At 46.0% G+C, this 21,758-nt stretch overlaps 1 protein-coding gene across 1 annotated transcript in view; it reads left to right on the top strand.

Moving 5' to 3' along the window:
- The first annotated feature begins 5,497 nt into the window (after nucleotides 1-5,497).
- The window catches only part of AKAP14 (A-kinase anchoring protein 14), a 42,961-nt gene continuing 26,700 nt past the window's right edge, over nucleotides 5,498-21,758 (top strand). Inside the window, exon 1 of the mRNA XM_069212180.1 lies at nucleotides 5,498-5,920. The gene's annotated coding sequence lies outside the window, so the exon portion shown is untranslated. The remainder of the gene's footprint in view (nucleotides 5,921-21,758) is intronic.

The following is a 21,758-nucleotide window of genomic DNA, read 5'->3' as shown; positions in this document are numbered from 1 at the left end:
CAGCATACATTAGCTTTAGATATTCTTTTAGCAAAGGAAGTAGGAGTCGGACAGGTGATTAAAGCAAAGATTTGCTGCACATTTGTGCCAGATATTAATAGAATTATAGAGTCATATCACTAACATAACTAGTATTTTCTTCTGTAAATAACTGCCTTGAAGAACCTGGGTTATGGGAAAGTGAAGATTCCTTGTTTAATTAACTTGGAAAGGGTTTTGAAAGGCTTAATGAACAGTTGGGTAAAGTGGGAAGTAACACATTTAGCTTATTTTAACACTACTACTACTAGTAATAATAATAATAATAATAATAATAATGGTTTGTGCAGCAATTCTGTTTTTTTTATAAATGTTCTAAGGTTATAATTAAAAGAGGTAACATATAAAAGAGGAGAAAGAGATCTGTGAACATGTAGCTGGAATGTCTAAAAGAAAATGTTTATCAACAGATGAAGATAGAAGAGGAGACTTCTCCAAAGCAGCTGAAGGCAATGTCAACAAACTAACTGCATTTTGATTAATAAAGATTTACTGATTTAGGTTTAGTGATTATAGAATAATTGAAAGGAGTTTGTAGTAAAAGTTTTTTAAATGCACAATTTGGCAAATAACATTGAGTATTTGTAATTTTTATGATGAATTCCAGTCGCAAATGCTGAATTAATAACGTCACACTTAAAACGAGATTGATTAGACAATTAGTGTGTTTATTATTGAGATATAGTTGTGCATATTTCCAAGGAACTTCCATTTGAATTAATATGGTTGCTGTGCTGAATTACTGCTTATCCTGTTACTGCTCATTCCCCCTCCCAATCAATGTTCCTATGAATGTCATCTCTCCCCACAGTCTCTGCAGTCTTCGTAGAGCTCTGGACATTGTGACATAAATGATTATTTTCCTAAATGTCCATGTGTGATGAATGTGCTTTGTTTTTCTTCATGTTCCCAATAGTGCTAGGAGTCCAGGGACACTTTTGATGTAGTTCCACTGTGTGCTTGACAGAATTCAGTGGTGTCAGTTTCAATATTTTAAAAATGTTTCATAATGTCCTGCATCTCCAGACAGTCTGCAGGGGTCCTACGTAAAACGGGGATTAGTAACATTACCTTAGCATTTGTGGCATGGTCATTTGTATTTGGTTAATGTTGTATGATATTGTCCGATCTGTAACCATGCCAAAATGAAAAGTTTTTTTTTTTTTTTCTTTATGCTTGGAATATGCATAAAATCTCCTGGATTTGGGAATGAGTCAGAGAGATTTCCATTTCTACTAGAGATGCCATCTGTTTTTCCATGTGATTCTGACACTAATTTATCAAATGTTCCCTTTTATCAGGAACTGTGTATTTGTATTGGTTTTGCTGTTTATTTGTGATGTAGAATGATTTTGATTTGTGATTATGTACTCTGCATTTATGTCTTTGTGGCATTTAAGATTTATTCTGCACTATCTGATTTTTGATATCCGCATTAAAACCCTTTACCTTTTCCTAATCTATAACTCAGTTATTGAGTGGGCCAAGCTACTTATATGTTACTTAATTATTTATTGACCTAATGTTGAGAATGGTGTTCTTTAACGCAAGATAAGGGTGTTGGAGTGGAAACTCTAGAGGTAAACATTTGTGTAATCTAAAAATTTGGGATGCATTAAAATGATGGGCTGGGGGGTCTGCTCCTACAATTGTCCACCCTGGTGTGCCTGCATGGATGGCTTGTGCATCTGGCATGTCAGCACATTTAAAACTTTTAATAATCTGACTTCATGTAATCACACAGTTCTGTAATCTCAAAATATAGGTGTGACTGCCTTTTCTGCCCATTAACTTGAGGGTTCATTAAACAACTATTTCACTGAGTTCTACTCTTTCACAATCACCACACCCAGCAGCCGCACCTGCACTCCCACACAGGAAATGGAATGAAATCACCAACGAGCAACTCACCTCATCTCTTGCCAAATCCCTCCCTCCGATTACGCCAACAGAGCAGAGCACAATCTCAACACATGGATCTCTGAATGTGCTGACACTCTAGCCCTCCTCTGGCTGACATAAGCCAAACACATACCTAAGAAAGCCAGCTGGTTTACCACTGAACTCCAAGAATCAAAGGACGCCCACTGACGTTTGGAGACAAATAGTGGAACAGCCAAACCAGCGAAGACCTCACCTCCTTCAGAGCCGCAACCGCCACCCACCGCCGAAACATTAAGAACACAAGGAAGGACGCACTCTAGGATCGCATCAACTCCTCCACACACAACTCTAAGGAACTCTTCTCAGTCATAAACGAGTTCAAAAATCCCCCCTCCAAAGCCACCAGCATCCCCCCGTCCCACGACCTCTGTGACAAACTTGCTACCTATTTCCACCGCAAGATCCAGGATATCTACGACAGCTTCCTCCCGGAAAAACCTGGCACCGGAATCTGTGACCGACCCACCCCCAGAGCCCATCCAGACCATCCACAGCTAGTCCACACTCACCATGAAGGAAACAGTCAGCATCATGAACAGCACCCACTCCGGAGCCCCAACTGACCCCTGCCCACACCACATATACATCAGAGCCAGCACATCCATCGCCCCCGAGCTCCGAAACACGATGAACTGCTCCATCAACACTGTCAACTTCACTGTCAACGCCCGCTCCTGAAAAAACCCTCAGCCGACCCATCAGAACGAAAGACTTTCTGGCCCATCTTGCTGCTACCCTACCCCGCTAAAGTACTGGAGAAAGCAATCAACGCACAATTACGGAATTTCGAGGCCAATAACTCCCTGGACAGCTCCCAGTCCGGTTTTCGCAGCAACCACAGCATGGAGACAGCCCTCCTTGCAGCCACCGACGACATCCGATCACTCTTAGACCACGGCCACACCACAGTGTAGTGTTGTCAGTTTTATGTATCCTTTGCGCGTTAGCTTCAGGCTTTAGGCCTTTGTGCACTTTGCCCTGGATGTATTTTATTCCTTTGCTTGCAGCTTAGAGCCTCTGTGCACTTTGCTCTAAATGCTTTTTATTCGGCTTCGTACTGTTATTTTTCAAATAACCAGTTCTACGGTCTTGTTTTACTTTTTATATCACACTGTTTAGCCTACTTCAGCACTGGAGTCCCCAATAACACATTCCTGTTCACTCTGTGCTTTAGTCAAGGATTCAGTCTGGTACATTGCCGATAGACGTGGTAGGAGTTTAGTCTTTGGCATTCTTGCGTAGGAACATTTTGTGATCACACTGACATGTTAGTTATAAAAACACTTTCTTGTCCCAATACACGCAAGAGGGAGATTCCGACCAGGGAACCACAACTAGACGCTGACTGCCTCGTTGCAGATGCTGAACCAAGATCACAGGCCTTTGCTCAGGTATGAGGGTTGATGTCTTCCCAGGGAATCTGAAATGCAAGTTAGAAGCTTAACATGCTGTGCTCCAAATAGAACTAGCTGAGGGAGAGTAGAAATTGTTAACACCATGATAGCGTTATTCTTATGTTTCACTCTCCTCGTGACTATTTCAATCCTACTGTGTTGTACGGTTCTGGTTATTGCCGCTCACGCCTTAATATCTAAAATGCAGTTGTTTTATTAAAACATTATATAAAACTTAAACTGCCTTTGTCATTTGTATATAAGATCATATTGTAAATGAGAGAGCTGGTTTGGATCTGAGTGACCACGATTTCCCTGAGAGGTTCCAAAGATGTCATGCGCTCAGCTGCCCAATCATCCCTTCCCTTTGGGAGAGATGAGGCACTGCTAGTTAGCAGGAGCAAAACCGGATTGAAGGTAGCAAAGGTCCTTCTAAGTGGGTAAGACTAAGTCCCCCACACCAGGAACGACCCTGCTGCCCAGAAATCCAGTAGTCTCCTTTAGGATAATGAGAGCCCACGCAACAACAGCGCTCATACTCCTCAACCTCTCAGTGACCTTCAACACGGTCTCCCACAGCACTCTACGCACCAGACTCCACGACAGGAATCCATGCAAGAGCCCTGGAATGGATCCACTCCTTGCTCTTCTGGAGGAATCAGAGGGTCAGACTCCCGCCCTACACATCCAGACCCACAGGAGTCAACTGCGAAGTCCCCCAAGGAACCTCACTGAGTCCCACACTGTTCAACGTATACATGGCACCTCTCGCATCCATCGTCAGAAGCCACGGAATGAACATGGTGTCATATTCTGATGACACACAATTGAACTTCCACTCAAGAATTGAAGTCGTCCCCACCTGGATGAGAGAAAGCTGACTCAAGCTCAACTCTGACAAGACTGAGCTTGTCATCTTCGGAAACACCACCTCAGCTTGGGACGACCCCTGGTGGCCCACATCCCTCAGCGCCCGCGCCACTGAGCATGCCCGCAACCTAGGCTTCATCCTCGACTCCTCCCTATCCATGACCCGCCAGGTAAACTCATTCGCCTCCTCCTGCTGGCACACACTCTGCAATCTTCGGAAAAACTTCAGATGGATCCAGACTGCTGCAGGACAGTCACCCACGCCTTAGTCACAAGCAAGCTCAACTACGGCAACGCCCTCTATGCCGGCACCTTGACTAGAAACATAAAAAAACTACAACTCATCCAGAATGCCGGCGCCAGACTCATCCTGGACCTCCCACACCGAGAACATATCTCCCAACACCTGAGGACCCTCCACTGGCTCCTGGTCAAGAAACGAATCACCTTCAAGCTACTCACCCACATGTACAAGGACATACACAACATAGGACCAGCCTACCTGAACCACTGTGTCTCCTTCATACCCCTGCCAGATCTCTCCGCTCTGCCCAGCTGGCCCTGGCCACCATCCCTCGCATTTGTAAAACCGCTGCCAGAGGACGATCCTTCACCTACATCGCAGCAAAGAGATGGAACAACCTCCCTCTGCACCTCAGATAAAGCCCATGACGTGGCTCTTCGGATGAGGCCCCCTCCCGCCAGGGCCTTGAAACCCTCACCAGGGCCCTCAAAGTGAGTAGCTGCACTTTGCAAAAACTGATTGATTGATTGACTGATTGACTGTCGTAAGTTAACAACCTGCCACTTGTGTTGTTTCACCACTAGTCAACTACTGTGGTGCTTTTTGGGTAATACAAAAATGACTTCCGGGCGAAAGGTCAGGTATGTGTGTTTTCCTGTCTAGAGTAGATAGCCCTGTTTCGCAAGGGTTGGTGCCAGGTAGTGGTAGTGGCTTCCCTCCCCGTGCCTGTGTGTTCAGTCCGTGCCTGTATGTTGAGTCATTTACTTATGGCTTGGTAATGACCTTCTAGGTCTCATTTACACCCGTGTATGTCGAGAGAGACGCAAGTCGATTTGAAAGATATCTAAATGCCTATCCTGCGGCATCCTGTCCAATTCTGTTACAGCATCGGAGCACATCATGTTTTATACAAGTTTGAAGGACATTATATAGGCGACAGAGCCGAAGCACAGCCCACCTCGTGTTACATGAAGTGAGCGATGATCCGCCCAGAGCAGCCCAACTCACTTGTCTGGTGAGTCGCGTTGCCATAGCAGCGTCCTGCTTCGCATTACATTAGTCATTGCGAAGTCCGCTTTATTATAAGAAAAACGGCAGCCTAATATAGCAATTTTTTTTTATTGGGTGTTTCTTGCACACTGTTTCCTCGTGGCAGAATTAAATTGCCTTCCACTCCGGGAGCGTGATGTGACATTGAGGTCTCACCCTCGCGCCGTGCTGTGGCTTACCCTGCCCTGCTCGGCCCGCTCATTGGCTTACCCCGGATCACTGAGCCCAAACCGCGGCGCTACTCATTGGTTGAGCCGCACGTCGTCTTAGTTACGATTGTGTTCAAACATTCTTTTTGGCACTCCTGAAAACCATGCAGCGAAAGGAAGTGACAGACAAGTAGAGAAAGGAACCCCAAACCTGCACCTATTGAAATTAGGTAGGTACCTTGTATCTTTCATGCATTTCTTATGTTCTTTCGTGTTCTCTGGATCGCGGTGGCCATGCAATCAAAAAAGTGATACATTCTGTGTGAAGTTCAATTAAATAATTTAAAAGGAAAGAAATGTGGGAAATAATTTAATTGAAGGCTTAAGTTAATATTATTGGCACAAAAATGATTTTAGGTATACGATATAACAGATGTAGAGCGTGTTTTATATGAGGCTTGATAACGCACTGCTAGCTACCCTTTTTTGCGCGCTAATTACAGAACATATTATGCATCTATGTTTCATTGAGCCAACTGAGCTTGCTCCTACAACAGTATATCAAATTGTAGCTACCTCCTGCTCCCTGTTTATCTTCCCTATAAGATTGCTCAGGTTCCCTCAAACTTTGACCACTAAATGCTGGCCCTGTTGTCTTTTGACTCCTATTTTCTTCTCTAGCACACCGTTCTTTAACGCCTGGCATGGCTGGGTGGAACACTGCTTTTCCACGTGCTGCAATGTGTTTCTGAAGGCCTGGGACTACAATCCAGCCAGATAGTGGGCACAAAATTCAGCCCCAGGCATGGACGTCATTTAGGGGTCGCCAGGGGTCACGGCTGCGACCCCCAGCTCGCCCCTAGCGACCCCTGGCACTGCCTCTGCGACCCACTGGCTTCAGAGGTGGTAAAATCAGTGCCAGGAACACAGGACAGCTCGTCCTTGTGGACGTTGCTTGGGGCTCCACTTCCTTGTTTCCAGTCAGTTTTTTAATTACACTAATAGTGAAACATATATTATTCACTATTAGAGTAATAAAACATGGAGTGCAGTTAGCTGGAATATGACCCTCTTTGGTAGCTGAGGTAAGTAAAAAACACTTTTAAGTATATGTTGTGTGCATACTTGCGGGTGAGATTGTGCGTATGTAAAACAGTGTGTGCGTGAGTGAATGTGTGTTTGCGTAAGAATATGTGTGTTAGTGAAAGTAAAGATGGAATGGCGTGTGATGTCACTTCCGCTACCCCTGGCATTTGGTGAATTGACGTGCATGCCCCCAGGCCATCCCCAGGAGCTGTGGACACTGAAGTAGGGGCTTGCCTCATCTCACCAGTGCTCCATTTGCTATCCCTCCATCTCACTGGCTAGTCCACGCTCGGTACCCATCTCTCTTCCCCGTTCCTGTTCCCACAACGTTGCCTTTGTGTCTTTCTTCCCTTTATTTTCTCCTCCCTACCAATGCCCTCCATCTTTCGCTCTCCTTATGCTCTGCAACCCCCTTCACTATCTTTCCACCTTGTTTTCCTCCACGGCTGCCCTCTGAACTTTAATGGCTTTTGCTTGCTTCCTCACCAATCAGATGGACGTGGGACAGAATTATCCAACTGTCCGTCATCAAAATGACTGTAGCAGTGGGTGGCATACAGTGGCTCGAAGACCAGTCAACGATACTTTTGGTTATCAGTACACGCAGTAGCCTCACATACAGACAACTGATACAGTCTTCTCAGCCGAGGAGCTTCACAGGAGTCAAATTATTAATCTGCACTTGAGGAAGCACAGAGGGACCTCTGAGCATAAATCTGTTTAGGCCCAGCAATGCACCCACTAATTTACTGATTTTTTTTAGGCACTGCTATACAGGGGCTATACAGTGAAAACAGCAGCCCTGTTTACCCAGTTCTGTATCTCTACCAATCACCAAGAATAAGCATTCTAGAATTTTCCTTTGATCTCACCTTCAGGTTCGAGAGGGAGGCATATTGTGACATCATTCATCAGATGGCTCCTTTAATCCTTTACTGTTGTCATTCCACTGCATCGCACAAAATAGTACAGCTTCGTAGAATTGCATGTGATTCTCGCTGCACTGGGCCTTTGGTGAGGTGAAAAACAGCAAACTGTGACAGCAGGAGGCAAAAATACACCTTTGTGCTGGCTGCCGGGTCACAAAAAGCTCAGTGAGGGACTGCTTCCAGGCTGTATGTTTAGCCATAAGGCCTCTCCCCTTTGAGGGATAGAACTGGAAAGGGGGATATGCTATCAGACTCTATTGGCAAATACCAAAGCTGTATGTCTCAAGAGGTGATTCCATGCTTTTTCTAACCAGAAGTATTGTGACTAAACACCACCATGAAAGGTTCTTCATTTGCCCTGCGTCAAGTGCCCAAACCTACTACGTGGCCCGATAAACTCACGTGTCAGTAAGGACAGGAGGCCTCTTCGTAAATCTCCTTCCCATTTCTTGCTTACCTTCTGAGAAGTGACACAGATGGTTAAAACAGTAAATGTCCACCCACCATAATAAGCCATGTGACAGGGAAAATTCAAGAACAACTTTATCCAATCTCATCAACATTGATTGAGGATCTATAATTAAAGTGAAAAACATTGACATTGTTCAAACCAAAATTGAAATTGTATTTTATTGCTTCTACAATCTCATCTCTTGAAATAGTAATTGTAAACTCTTGCCGAATTTCGTTTAGACATTATAGCTCTGGGTCTGAGAGGTTTTTTTTTGTTAGTGTATGAGGTGACCTACCAGGTACAGACCTCCAAAGAGTACACTCATGTTGGGGCATGCAGCTGAGAGAAAGGAAGAGCAACGCAAAAGGAAAAGCAACACATGAGCGGGTCACTGGCGAGAAAAGTCATGTAACGGATGCAGTGACATTCCACCCCAAAAGCTGTGGAGACGTAGAAGAAGCATGAGAGGTTAATGCGCATGGAATGGCTGCCTGCATCTTCTGGCTTCTTTGAGGGCCTTGAGGCATCAGCAGTGGAGGACCCAAAGATAGACGATTTTGGGGCTTTTGAAAACTGCTGGTGGGGCATCAAAGGACAGTGAACTGATGGACCCACCAGTGCAGACATTATTTTATTTTATAATAATACACTTATGGGTATACGGATAATGCCCAGCAATAGATCTCTCAGTACACTGGTACCCAACCAGTGTTGGTTAGTATGATACGCAATAAAAATTACTGAGAAGAAAATTATGTCCAACAGTTTAGTTTCGTATGTCAAAACGTCTTTTATTCTCTCAAGATATTATTTTCTTATACATTCGAATATATATGAGCTATACTTTAAGAAAAATTGCACATGTGAGAGACAACACAGACCTGAAGAAGCGCAGAGTGCGCGAAACACATGTCAGCTGTTTGAAAATAATTTATTTTGAGAATAAAATAAGTTGTGACAGACGAGACTCAACTGTTGCACATTATTATTTCTTCTCATTAATTATATTTTTCTTTCATGTCTACATATGTTTGCCTTTTGTAAGAGATTCCAACTGTTTAGGCATCAAACCATGTGCCCATGCTCAGCTTTGCTCCACTGGATACTGTTGAATCAATAAGTGTTCTTAGCTGGGGTACTGGAGGTTGAATCTTGTAGGAATAATTTGCAAAGCAAGAGAGGAGGAGACTGGGCATAAGGAAGTGCTGCAGCAGCAGGTCTTAGTTAATAAAATAATACATATGTGTTTATTTCCCTGAGTCTAAAGTATGTTTCTTTTCCTTCTCTATTCTGGTTACTCAATCGGAAGGCAATGGGGCCTTCAAGGCAAGAGCAGCTGAACCCACGCATATCTTTAGGGGTGGGCGGTGAACTCCGCTTTGGTTGCGAAGTTTGCAGAGTTTTTCCACTCCGCTTAGAGCACGGAGTTCTTAAAAACTCCACATAGTGGAGCAGAGGTTTTTCCTCACTCGCGCTCGTCAACGGTGCATTGGCGAGCGCGAGCAAGGAAAATCTTACTCAATACCACCTCCCAGCAAGATTTCTCAACTCGGGAGGTTGCAGATGTTTGCGACCGCTCCCGTTGAGAAATCTTCCATTCGCGTTGAGGTGGCTGCTGCCCGAGCAGAAAATCAACTTGAGGGGCAGAAAAGATGGCCGACCAAACACACATGCACTGTGAGTGGAGTGCACAGTGCACTCCCCTCACTGCTCGTCACCCCCAATGCCTCACCCCTTTCACAACGAAAGGATAATAAACATGGTTTATTATTCTTTCGTTGAGAAAGGTTTGCAGCTTCTGCTGCTGGCGGGGGGTGGGGGTTATACATAGATGGGTAAATTCACTTTCTCAAGTACCAACTGCCACTTGTGAGGAAATATTGTCGGTTTGTGAGAAGAGTATGTCAAAGCATAAACATAGGAAAAGTAAAAAAAAAAAGTCAGAGAACCATGGGTAGACCAAAAAATGGTGTCTAAGAAAGACTGTAATAAAAGCCTTACACACCCCTATTCTACATCTGCTCGATTGCTGTGTTTTGAGATGGAGTTAGGCTTGAGCATCTGCACAATGGGCTGGGTCTGGGCACTTCATTGGGAAGTATTGTCTATTTTCAGTGCTTGGATATCTTAGGTTTTGTAAAGCATTCATTTGTAATGGTGACAATCATGACCTTCACGAATCCCTTCCTCTTTTTGTGAGGCCCAGTAGTTTGTTCAGTTATCTTGTATTTTGTTATGTTATGTTATGTTACTTGACTTTTTTGTGTAGCATGCTTCATCCACTAGTGTGGTTGCAGTCAGAATCATGCATTCCTTGTCAAATGGATTGCCAGCTTCTCTTGTCCAATCAGTTCGAAGCAGGAACCTGTATGAGTGATGAGAAGAAGGTGTGAGTGAAGCTACATAGGAGGTACATAACGGCGTGAGTCAGATTCCAGGGCCTGATCAGATTGGTATGGGTGGATGGGTACTTGGACTTTTGTTTTTGGTTGAGATACTTTCCTGCGGCCCTTTTGCTGCTTCTCACAAATTGTTGGCACCTGAAATAGGGTGACGAGATCTTCTATAAGTGGTCCTGGTGGATCAGTTGTGGGCACTTATATCTTATTTATACTGTCATGGGCCTGGTCTTGCCATTTTCCAGAGTACTTCTGCAGTTAGGCTCCTTGTCAGGTGAAGACGTCTGACTTGCCCCAGACCAGGGCACACACGAAGTAACCTCTGGCTGATGTCCCAGGAGCGGAGACAGTGCCCAACGTCTTTTTTGGAAAACCTACTCTTAAAAATAACCTGTTTGTATAAGATAAGTGTGGTTTCTAAAGGATCTCAAGGAGGTTACCGAAAAGGAAAGTATCTGCAGTATTTCCAGCTAAAAGAAAAAACAGTCAGACATCAAATAAATACAGACGTTTTAAAACGAATCCTACAGATTTTACAAACTGAAGATCTTTTGAAGTAAAGAAATTATGCTTTTTATGCTTAGGGAAAGGGTGGGGGGCTACACAGCCCCCCTCCTCTTTATTGAAAAATTGGTCCTGAGAGATGGTGTCCATGGGGTCTCTAGAGGCTTGGGGAGGAGTGCCATGCACCTTCTCCCCAAAAATCACCTATGCGCCACCCCCAAGCCCTGGCCTACCCCATAGGGTGTTGGTTTCACCACACAGAAGCCCGTGCTTTTGCTTTTTTTTATAATGTTACAGTGGATTTGCAGATCCTCCATGAATTTGTGGCAAAATTTAAAAAAAGAAAAGAAACATTTTTGGCCCCAGGTGGGGCCCCAACCAGTCCTAGGGAGTCAGGGTAGCCCTAACCTGCACTTATGCATTTTTTAAGGACTCAGGACTGAATCTCGAATCATACGATGGCTGCCCCCACTTCCTGGTTAATGTGGTGGTAATCAATCAAATCTCAGATTGAGGCTCCGTGTCCATAGATATACACATTTTGTGAGCATTAATGTCTCAAACACTACTGAATGGATTTACATCAGATCACAAAAAGCACTCTTTCTGGACCAACATTTTGCTTTCTGCCAAATGTAGTGTAAATCTGTTCAGTGGTTTGGGCTGTAGCTGTTTTCTCAAGTTCCTATGGAAAGATGCATTTGGGGAGTGTAGAAAAGTGCCACTTTTAGCATGGTTACCCCCCCCCACACCTTTTGCCTGATATTGATGCTGAATTGACTGAGAGTGTGCTCGGATCCTGCTAACCAGGCTCCAGCACCAGCATTCTTTCTCAAAACCTGTACCATTGCTTCCACAATTGGCACAACCCAGCACACAGTTAAGTCCCTTGTTAAAGGTACCAATGGTACCAAGGGCCCTGTGGCCAGGGAAAATCTCCAAGGGCTGCAGCATGTATTACGCCACCCTGTGGGACCCCTCACCAAGCACATGCACACTGCCTCTGCAGCTTGTGTGTGCTGGTGGGGAGAAAAAGAGAAAGTCCACATGGCACCTCTCAGGGTACCATGCCCACAAACCACTGCCTGTGGCATAGGTAAGCCACCCCTCTAGCAGACCTCACAGCCCTAAGGCAGGGTGCACTATACCACAGGTGAGGGCATAGCTGCATGAGCAATTTTACCCTACAGTGTCTAAGTCCATTCTTAGACATTGTAAGTGCAGTGTGGCCATATAAAGTATATGGGCTGGGAGTTTGTCATTACGAACTCTACAGTTCCATATTGGCTTCACAAAAATCTGGGATGTTTGGTAAACTCACACTGATGCCAGTGTTGGATTTATTGAAAAAAGCACCCAGAGGGCATCTTAGAGATGCCCCCTGTATTTTAGCCTAACGGCTAATGCAGGACTGACCAGTCTGGGCCAGCCTGCCACTTCCAGATGAGTCTCTGACCCCATGGGGTGAGAGCCTTTGTGCTCTGTATGGCCAGAAACAAAGCCTGCACTGGGTGGAGGTGCTTCACACCTCCCCCCTGCAGGAACTGTAACACGTTAAAGTGCCCCAGAGCACTCCAGCTAGTGGGGATCTCCCCCCCCCCCCAACCGGGCAAAGCCCCACTTTTGGCAGCAAGTCCGGCAGGAAAATTAGGGAAAACAAGGGGGAGTGACCACTTCAGTTAGGACCACCCCTAAGGTGTCCACAGCTGAAGTGACCCCCTCCTTGCAAAATCTTCCATCTTCATTTGGAAAACAGGGAATAATAGGGTTAGGTCTCTGTCCCCCTCCCTAAAGGGAGTGGACACCAGAAGGGTGTAGTCATCCTCAGGGACAGTAGTCATTGGCTACTGCCCTCTGACCCCTGTAACTCCTGTAACTCCCCTAAATCTAGGTTTAAGGGCTCCCTGAACATAGCCCATCAGAATCCTGGTGAAGAAGAAGAAAGAAGAAAAGAAGGACGGCTAAACCGACCCCCAGCAGAAAAGCCTGAAGACACCAGCCCTCCCGGCCTGTCTCCAACTTCTGAAGAACTGCAACCAAAAGGCGACACATCCCGCAGGATCATTGACCTCTTAAAAGCCTCAAGAGGACTGCCAGCACTCCAGAGGACCAAGAACGCCAGTGGACAGTGGCCCTGTCCAGAAAGAAACACCAGCAAAGGACTCCAGAACCACCCAGGATCTGTGAGTCCTGTCCACTCTGCACCCGACGCCCACGGCCCATGTCCAGGTGGCCCAACCAACTAGAGGTGATCCCCAGGTGATTCCAACTGAGTGTCCACGCTGGGTTGACCCTTCTGTCCAACACAACGATGTCTGCAGGTTAAATCCGGAGGACCCCCCTGACCGCGACAGAACCAGACGAAGATTCCCGGCGCCAAAATGCACCCCTGCACCCGCAGCCCCCTGGCCTTGGGGAATCCAGCCTTTGGTGCAGCAACATCCAGCAGGTGGCCCTCCTTGTCAAGCGTTTGGTTTCCTGAAACCGACCCCCTAGACTTCACCTGCAGCACCTTTTCTGTCTCCTGGGTTCTCCCTGTAGGAAAGCATTGGGAGCCCAACGCTGTGTGTGCACCCTGCACTCGGCCGCCCCTGCGCTGCTGAGGGGGTGTGTTTGGTGCGGACCTGTGCCCCCCCAGTGCGCCTCTAAACCCCCTAGGTCTGCCCTCCGAAGACGCGGGTTCTTACCTGCAAGCAGGCCTGATTCCGAGTGCCCCCAGTCTATATAGGAGCCCATGTTAAGTCGACCTCAACTTTGACCGCTGCACCCGGCCGGCCCGGTGTTGCTGGTGGTGGTGTTTGAGGTTAACTTGAACCCCACCCTGTGGACATCCTAACCCCTGGAGACTGGAACTGTAAGTCCTGAACTTACCTGAAAACTGTGCTAACTTGTCTTCCCCCCAGAGCTGTCTTTGAAAATTGCACTTAGTGTCGACTTTCAAAACAGATCATTGCTATTTATTCGAAAACCGTATAGCTTGCCAATTTGAAACAAACTGGTATTAATTCATATGTTGGATACTTACTTGCGAATGTACTTACCTGCAACTTGAATGTTGTGGTTCTATAAATAAAATAACAAATTATATTTTTGCTACATAAAAAACATTGGTCTGGAGTTAGTCATTGAGTGTGTGCTTCCTTTATTAACTGTGTGTGTACAAAAAATGCTTTGTACTACCCTCTGATAAGCCTAACTGCTCGACCACACTACCACAAAAGAGAGCATTAGTATTATCTATTTTAGCATCTGGTAAACCTCTGGGGAACCCCTGGTTTCTATGCACACTATATCTCATTTTGATATGGTATATACAGAGCCGCTTCCTACAGGGAGCCCCCCTTTTTCTCAACCCCCGCTTGACGGATCACACCACACCTTTCCTGGAAGGAGCTGAGGTGGAAGAACTTTTATGGGAAAGTTCTGTGAAGATTTGTTAATACGTCGCCAAGGTTATTAGGAAAACAAAAAATGATTCTGCTATGGAAACGTGGTCGTAATACATTGCAAGATATACACCACACCAGGAGTAGGGGAGCCTCCCTGTATGTGCCTCATCTCCAACTGCCCTTAAGAGCAAAGAAACATTCATCACAGAATCCATCGCATCCAAACAAGCTGCATAAAATTGTACTTACTTTTATTCATCCTTTTTTTATGTAGTGCAAATCCAGCTCCTGGAGAGTTAGTGAGGTAAGCATGCTGTACATTACAGAAAGAGCATGACGTAGAAAGTTTAAGTATCCTTTTCAGAGTAATAGTGCGATTTATAATTTTGGAAAGCAAAGGACAGCAATTACATCCATACCTTTTTGTATAAAGGAAAACGTGGCCAGAGATGAGAGAGTTACAAATCATGGTGTTTAGGGGCCCATTGTGCAAAAATACAGGTCGCAAATGGAGCAAATTGTGCACATTTATTTTTGGTATGCACCCTATATACTAATAGGTTGGTCAAAAAAATGTCCATTCGCAAGAGTTCGCATTATGAGCTTCTTAATGATTATTAATTAGACAAGTCACTATTTGCGACCCTCTGAGACTGGCTACGAACATAGGTACGGAGGCTTGCAAGGAACAACAGGCGTTCACATTTCCGAACAGGAAACACATTATTAAAGCAGTCCTTGTTCCTTAAAGGAACCAGTCACTTAAAACAAATGTTTTCCATTTAAGAATAAATTGGGGAGGAGTTCCATCCTGAGGACGCCCAGCAACATTTTAAAAGGAGAAGCAGGTAGCTACCCCTTTTCAATTCACTTACCACCTTCTATGGGGAGTTTCTTAATTTTTACCTTTATTTTTAGATCGCATTTGTGGACACAGACTATTGACGCATCTCACTGTGAGTCTCAAATAGGAGGGGACACCCCTTTCATGCCCTTCTAATGTGTGATTCAGAATGAGTCGTTGAACCCCTTTTCTGTTTTGCAAAAGGGGATTAGTACATTGAGAGATTTTATTTTGCAGTTGAAATACCTGTGATTTTCCAAAATGCAGATTTTGCAACTGCAACATGCTTCCATACATCGGGCCCTGGGTGTGTTAGCCCACTTGCTACAATTAAATAAAACAAGTCCCAAAGTTCACTGATTTGCTTGGTGAAAGTCCACCATAGGAAACTAAGGCACAAATTTAAGGATGGCGTTGAGCCATCTAACTGCACATTAGCATCATTGTTCTGACGCTAATGTGGCGTTACATTGCCAAAAACGCAGCAATATATCTACAAAGTAGCGCTATGCATGCATCGCGCCACTTTGCGACCCTTTGCGCCACATCATGCACGTGTGTTGTGTGTGCTTAAGTAGATGTAGAGTGCGGGGCACTATGACATGGGTAGATTCTATTGCGTCCGTGACGCGTGGAACCTATTCGTGTCAGTTGGGCTTCCCTCTGGTTGTCGCTGGACCTGTTTCCTGTTGCTCTTACCTTAAATAAAGAATAGCGAAATCCTACCGCCTGAATTTTCATTGACAGCATTGTAACATGCCCACTTCAATGTGCCAGGCATAATGTATGCAAAGGGGGTGTTCTGGCGCCAGAAGGCCCACAAAAATGGCGCAATGAAATGTACAAGATTTCACTGTGCCATTTTTGGCTTCATGTTTTAACGCCTGCTGAAAGCAGCCGTTAAAAGTTCACACCCATTGGAATCAATGGGCCTCCTTGAACTTTGCTCCAGAAGTTTTGACGCCAGTGGAGCAAAGCACCACAATACCATCACAAATATTGACGCTATTGTTCCTAATACGCCATGGTGCGCCGTATCTTAAATATGGTGCACACATGGTGGTATTAGAAGGGCGCAGGGGGACGCAAGAAAAGTGGTGCTTCACGATGCGAAGCGCCACTATTTTTTTTAATCTGGATGTAAGAGCTCTACTGGCCTGGAATCATCTGGTAACCCAAATTCTGTTCTCACGTATATATTAGCCATGTGGAATAAAAGGTATTGTGAATGAATTAATTTGCTGTAAGTGTGCCCTCGGTCATTGAACACATGGTTTTGCCCGGGCTGCTGTTCTCAGTGCTCACTGAACATGGCGCCATGTTGGCAGCAGCATTGTGATCTCACCAGGCCGTGCAGGAGCCGGCGTGCCTCAGGGGTCGGCGGGAGGTCCGAGCTGCCTTTCAGCAATATCTCTTCCTGCGCCTCCTTTGCTTGTCAGGAGCAGTACACCTAGATTTTTCGTTGGATTTTTGGGAACAGAGTTTAGAGTTGGGAAGCGCCTCGCCGTTGAAATGTGAGTATTTCCATGATGCGTCTTTTCAAGGTCAGGCATGTCCATCCGTTATGTAACAGCTCTTGCTAACTTCAGGCCTCTGCTCATATAGGTGAGTCTTTGCGATTGTCTGGTGAGATTCTTCACGAATGCAATTTAAGCTATGTTAAGAATCGTCGTAATTCCGCACGTTTTTCCTAGAACCAAGTTTCAAAACAGAATCCTGCAGAGTTTTCACGCACAATTTTAACCAGAAATTACCTATCACAAGGGGCGGTGAGAAACGTGCTATTCGGGTAAAAAGCCCCTTTTCCACTCTTGTCTGTATTACAAGCCCACTGGCAAATATGGTCTTTGGCCAGTTCCTTTACTGCCCTACACCTAAAGTAAGTCAGCCATTTTATGAACGTCTCAACCAGTGTGAAGTGGTCCGGGCACATCTGTGAGACAGGTGGGCTCAGCGATATATGGTGCAATGGCGCAGGGGTGTGTCTTTGTGTAATATGCAGTGTCTCCGCAGTTCCCAGAGCAGCATGATGCTATGCCAGCGTTTTCAGATTACATTCGGACCAAATAACACACAACAGTTGAAGATATAAAATAGCCCTGGCAAAGTAACTAAATATGGTAGATTCCTGTCTTGAGTGATCAGAACTATAAAGAGTCCATAGGGAGAAGTCAGTGGATTGAATGCAAGAGGGCGACGGTGGTTCTGGTTGATAGAGGAGGCCCCTATTGAGAGGTCAGTGGGTTATAAGGGTGCTGCTCTGGGCAGGGGCACTTCCCGAGCTGTATTACGGGGGCACAGTCTCCCCCACGTTCTCCCCCACTGCTGGGACATGCGTGGCCTGTAGTTTAATTAAGCAGGGGCGGCAGGTACGCCTTTTACGTAGGGCAACCCAATTGACCTAAAACTGGAGATCTCTGATCCTGGAGGTATACAGCGATTCACCACTGTTAGTAGACTCCATTTGGACTAGTGTGGCTAGAATCTATCACTTGAGCTGCGGAGACATGGAAAAGACACAAATGGACTTTAAGGTAGTGCCCCAAGAAGTGACAGCACAACAGCTTGGAAGGCCCTCCCAGCCACCGAAAGACTTCTTCAGAAAGAGGACCTGATGCAAACGTAAGAAACTTGATGACAAGGGAGCGTCAGTGGCGGATATAAAGGGAGGTTCTTAGCCTTCATGTAAAAAATGTACTACACGTTTGATTAAGAGGACAGCGGGTAATTTGAAGCCAGGATTAAGCAAATGGAAGGGAAGGTGAAGGAGGCTGCAAAGGTGGGGGCCCAGATGGAAACCAAGATGGCCACAATAGAGTTGGCTCTGACACAGTTGAAAGCAACTAAAACTTGTAATGCATAGCTTCAGCAATACTTCCTTCCTTTGGTGGCACACCTAAAGGACAGGGTGGACTGTCTGGAGATGATAAACACTTGTGAACTCTATAGCGCTTGGGGTGGCTTGCAGAATTTGACACGCTGAGTTGGGTGAAACTCTCCTTCAGCATGAGGCGAACAATGATTTGCAACAGAAGAACTTATATGTGGTTCTTCATCTGTCAAACAATCAGGCTCAGTCATGGTTGTTTGCAATTACTGCCCTTGTGATGTTGCTCAAGCATGTACTATAAGCACCCAGCTCCTCTTTGTAGCAGGAGCCAGATATATTCCAATACTTGAAAGTTAGAATTTATCACCAATAAGTAGCCACACGCAGAACTGATTGGATAGAGTGCTGACATCACTTAGGAGATCTATTGAGGTGTGGGATTTACTGCCTTTCACTACTATGGGTTGTGTTATGTAAACCAGTAATACTCACTGTAGGAAGTTGGCTCTGTATATACTATCTCAAAGTGAGAGATAGTGTGCACAGAGTCCAAGGGTTCCCCTTAGAGGTTGAAAGTGGCAAAATTAGATAATACTAATGCTCTGTTTGGTAGTATGGTCGAGCAGTAGGCTTATCAGAGGGTAGTGTTAAGCATTTGTTGTACACACACATAGGCAATAAATGAGGAACACACACTCAAAGACTTACCTTAAGGCCAATAGTTTTTATATAGAAAAATGTATTTTCTTAATTTATTTTAGAACCACAAGAGTCAAGATTTGAAGTAAATACACAAAATGCAAGGTACTCCACACAGGTAAGTAAGGAACTTTGAATTGAAGCAGTAGTACACACAGTGTAGGTTAAAATGGCAATAAGCGATTTATAAAGGGAACTCTGCAAAAATCAACAGTTCCTGGGGGAGGTAAGTATGGTTATGTTTCTGAGGTAAGTAAAGCACTTACAAGTTCAGTCTCCTGGGCATAGGCAGCCCACCATTGGGGGTTCAAGGCAACCCCAAAGTCACCACACCAGCAACACAGGGCTGGTCAGGTGCAGAGGTCAAAGGAGGGCCCAAAACACATAGGTGCCTATGGAGAACAGGGGTGCTCCGGTTCCGGTCTGCTGGCAGGTAAGTACCAGCATCCTCGGGGAGCAGACCAGTGGGGTTTTGTAGAGCACTGGGAGGGACACAAACAGGCACACAAATCACACCCTCAGCGGCACAGGGGCGGCCGGGTGCAAAGTTGGCATCGGGTTTGCTATAGAAAACAATGTAGGAACCTGGGGGGTCACTTAGGCGATGCAGGCAGGGCACAGGGGGGCTTCTCGGGCCCGCCACCGACTGGGCTAGGAAGAGGGCCACCTGCTGGTCATTCCTGCACTGGAGGTTGGTTCCCTTCGGTCCCGGGGGCTGCGGGTGCAGTGCTTGGTCCAGGCGTCAGGTTCTTTGTTACCAGGCAGTCGTGGTCAGGGGGAGCCTCTGGATCCTCTCTGCATGCGTCGCTGTGTGGGTGCAGGGGGGTCGTCTCAGGTTACTCACGAACTCGCAGTCGCCTGGGAGTCCTCTCTGCGGTGTTAGTTCTCTGGAGCTCGAGCCGGGGGCGTCGGGTGCAGAGTGTGAAGTCTCACACTTAAGGCGGGAAGAGTGTGTTTTCTAAAAGTTGCCTCTTTGTTGCAAAGGTGTTGCTGTTGTTGAACAGTGATGCTGTTCTCGGGAGTTTCTTGGTCCTTCGGTTTCAGGGCAGTCCTCTGAGTCTTCAGAGGTCGCTGGTCCCTGTTGGATGCGTTGCTGTGCAGGTTCTTTGAGTCTAGACTCAGGCCGGTAGGGCTGGGGCCAAGTCAGTTGTCGTCTCCGTCGTCTCTGCAGGGCTTTCAGGTCAGCAGTCCTTCTTGTTGTAGGTTGCAGGAATCTGATTTCCTGGGTTCTGGGTCACCCCTAAATACTAAATTTAGGGGTATGTTTAGGTCAGGAGGGCAGTAGCCAATGACTACTGTCCTGAAGGGTGGCCACACCCTCTTTGTGCCTCCTCCCTGAGGGGAGGGGGCACATCCCTAATCCTATTGGGGGAATCCTCCAAACTCAGGATGAAGCATTTCTAAAGGCAGGGGTCACCTCAGCTCAGGACACCTTAGGGGCTGTCCTGACTGGTGGGTGACTCCTCCTTGTTTTCCTCATTATACTCTCCTGCCTTGCCACCAAAAGTGGGGGCAGTGGCCTGAGGGGCGGGCATCTCCACTAGCTGGGATGCCCTGGGTGCTGTAACATAAGGCATGAGCGTTTGAGGCTCACCGCCAAGTGTTACAGTTCCTGCAGGGAGAGGTGAGAAGCACCTCCACCCAATACAGGCTTTGTTCCTGGCCACAGAGTGAAAAAGGCACTCTCCCCATGTGGCCAGAAACTCGTCTGGTTGTGGCAGACTGGCAGAAACTGGTCAGCGTAGCACAGTGAGTCGGACTGGTATTCAGGGGGCATCTCTAAGATGCCCTCTGGGTGCATTTTACAATACATCCCACACTGGCATCAGTGTGCATTTATTGTGCTGAGAAGTTTGATATCAAACTTCCCAGATTTCAGTGTAGCCATTATGGAACTGTGGAGTTCGTGCTTGACAAACTCCCAGACCATGTACTCTTTATGGCTGCCCTGCACTTACAATTTCTAAGGTTTTGCTTAGACACTGTAGGTGCATAGCGCTCATGCACATATGCCCTCACCTGTGGTATAGTGCACCCTGCCTTAGGGCTGTAAGGCCTGCTAGAGGGGTGACTTACCTATGCCACAAGCAGTGTGAGGTGGGCATGGCACTCTGAGGGGAGTGCCATGTCGACATAGTCATTTTCTCCCCACCAGCACACACAAGCTGAGAGGCAGTGTGCATGTGCTGAGTGAGGGGTCCCTAGGGTGGCATAAGACATGCACAGCCCTTAGAGACCTTCCCTGGCATCAGGACCCTTGGTACCAGGGCTACCATTTACAAGGGACTTATCTGTGTGCCATGGCTGTGCCAATTGTGGGAACAAAGGTACAGTTTAGGGAAAGAACAGTGGTGCTGGGGCCTGGTTAGCAGGGTCCTAGCACACTTTCAGTCATAACTGGCATCAACAAAAGGCAAAGAGTCAGGGGGTAACCATGCCAAGGAGGCATTTCCTTACACTCACCATATTGCTGTATAAATTCAGTACCTTCCCACTTGTTCTTCAACATGGTTTTTTTCCCTGACACTTGACAAATTGATCACAAAAGTGCTGTGGGTTAGTGGCTTAATAATACTGGGGAAATATTTGTTGAAGATTCCATTTTGGAAGGAGACTTCAGTCAGTGAGATTATTTGTTAGATCACGTTGCCACACCATTACAACATTCAACCAATGAAGGCAAACCTGAAGTAGGTCTGGAAAACATGTATTTCTTGACAGAACCACTATTGTCAAGTTATCTGATGTTGTATGGGTTGAGGAACCAGCTAGATCTTTCCCTGTGATTATGAATATGGTACATCAGATTGGGCAAACCACTACATTTGGGTGGAGAAAACTTTGCAACGTTAGCAGAATATAATAATGCATCGGAGCAGGTGAAGAGTTGGTGCACCATTTTTTCATATTTGTACCACAATGGTAGGCTTTTAT

Source organism: Pleurodeles waltl, chromosome 2_1 (genome assembly GCF_031143425.1).
Source record: "Pleurodeles waltl isolate 20211129_DDA chromosome 2_1, aPleWal1.hap1.20221129, whole genome shotgun sequence".
NCBI lineage: Eukaryota > Metazoa > Chordata > Amphibia > Caudata > Salamandridae > Pleurodeles > Pleurodeles waltl.
The sequence above is the reverse complement of the archived record's forward strand: the minus strand, read 5'-3'. Positions and strand labels throughout refer to the sequence as shown.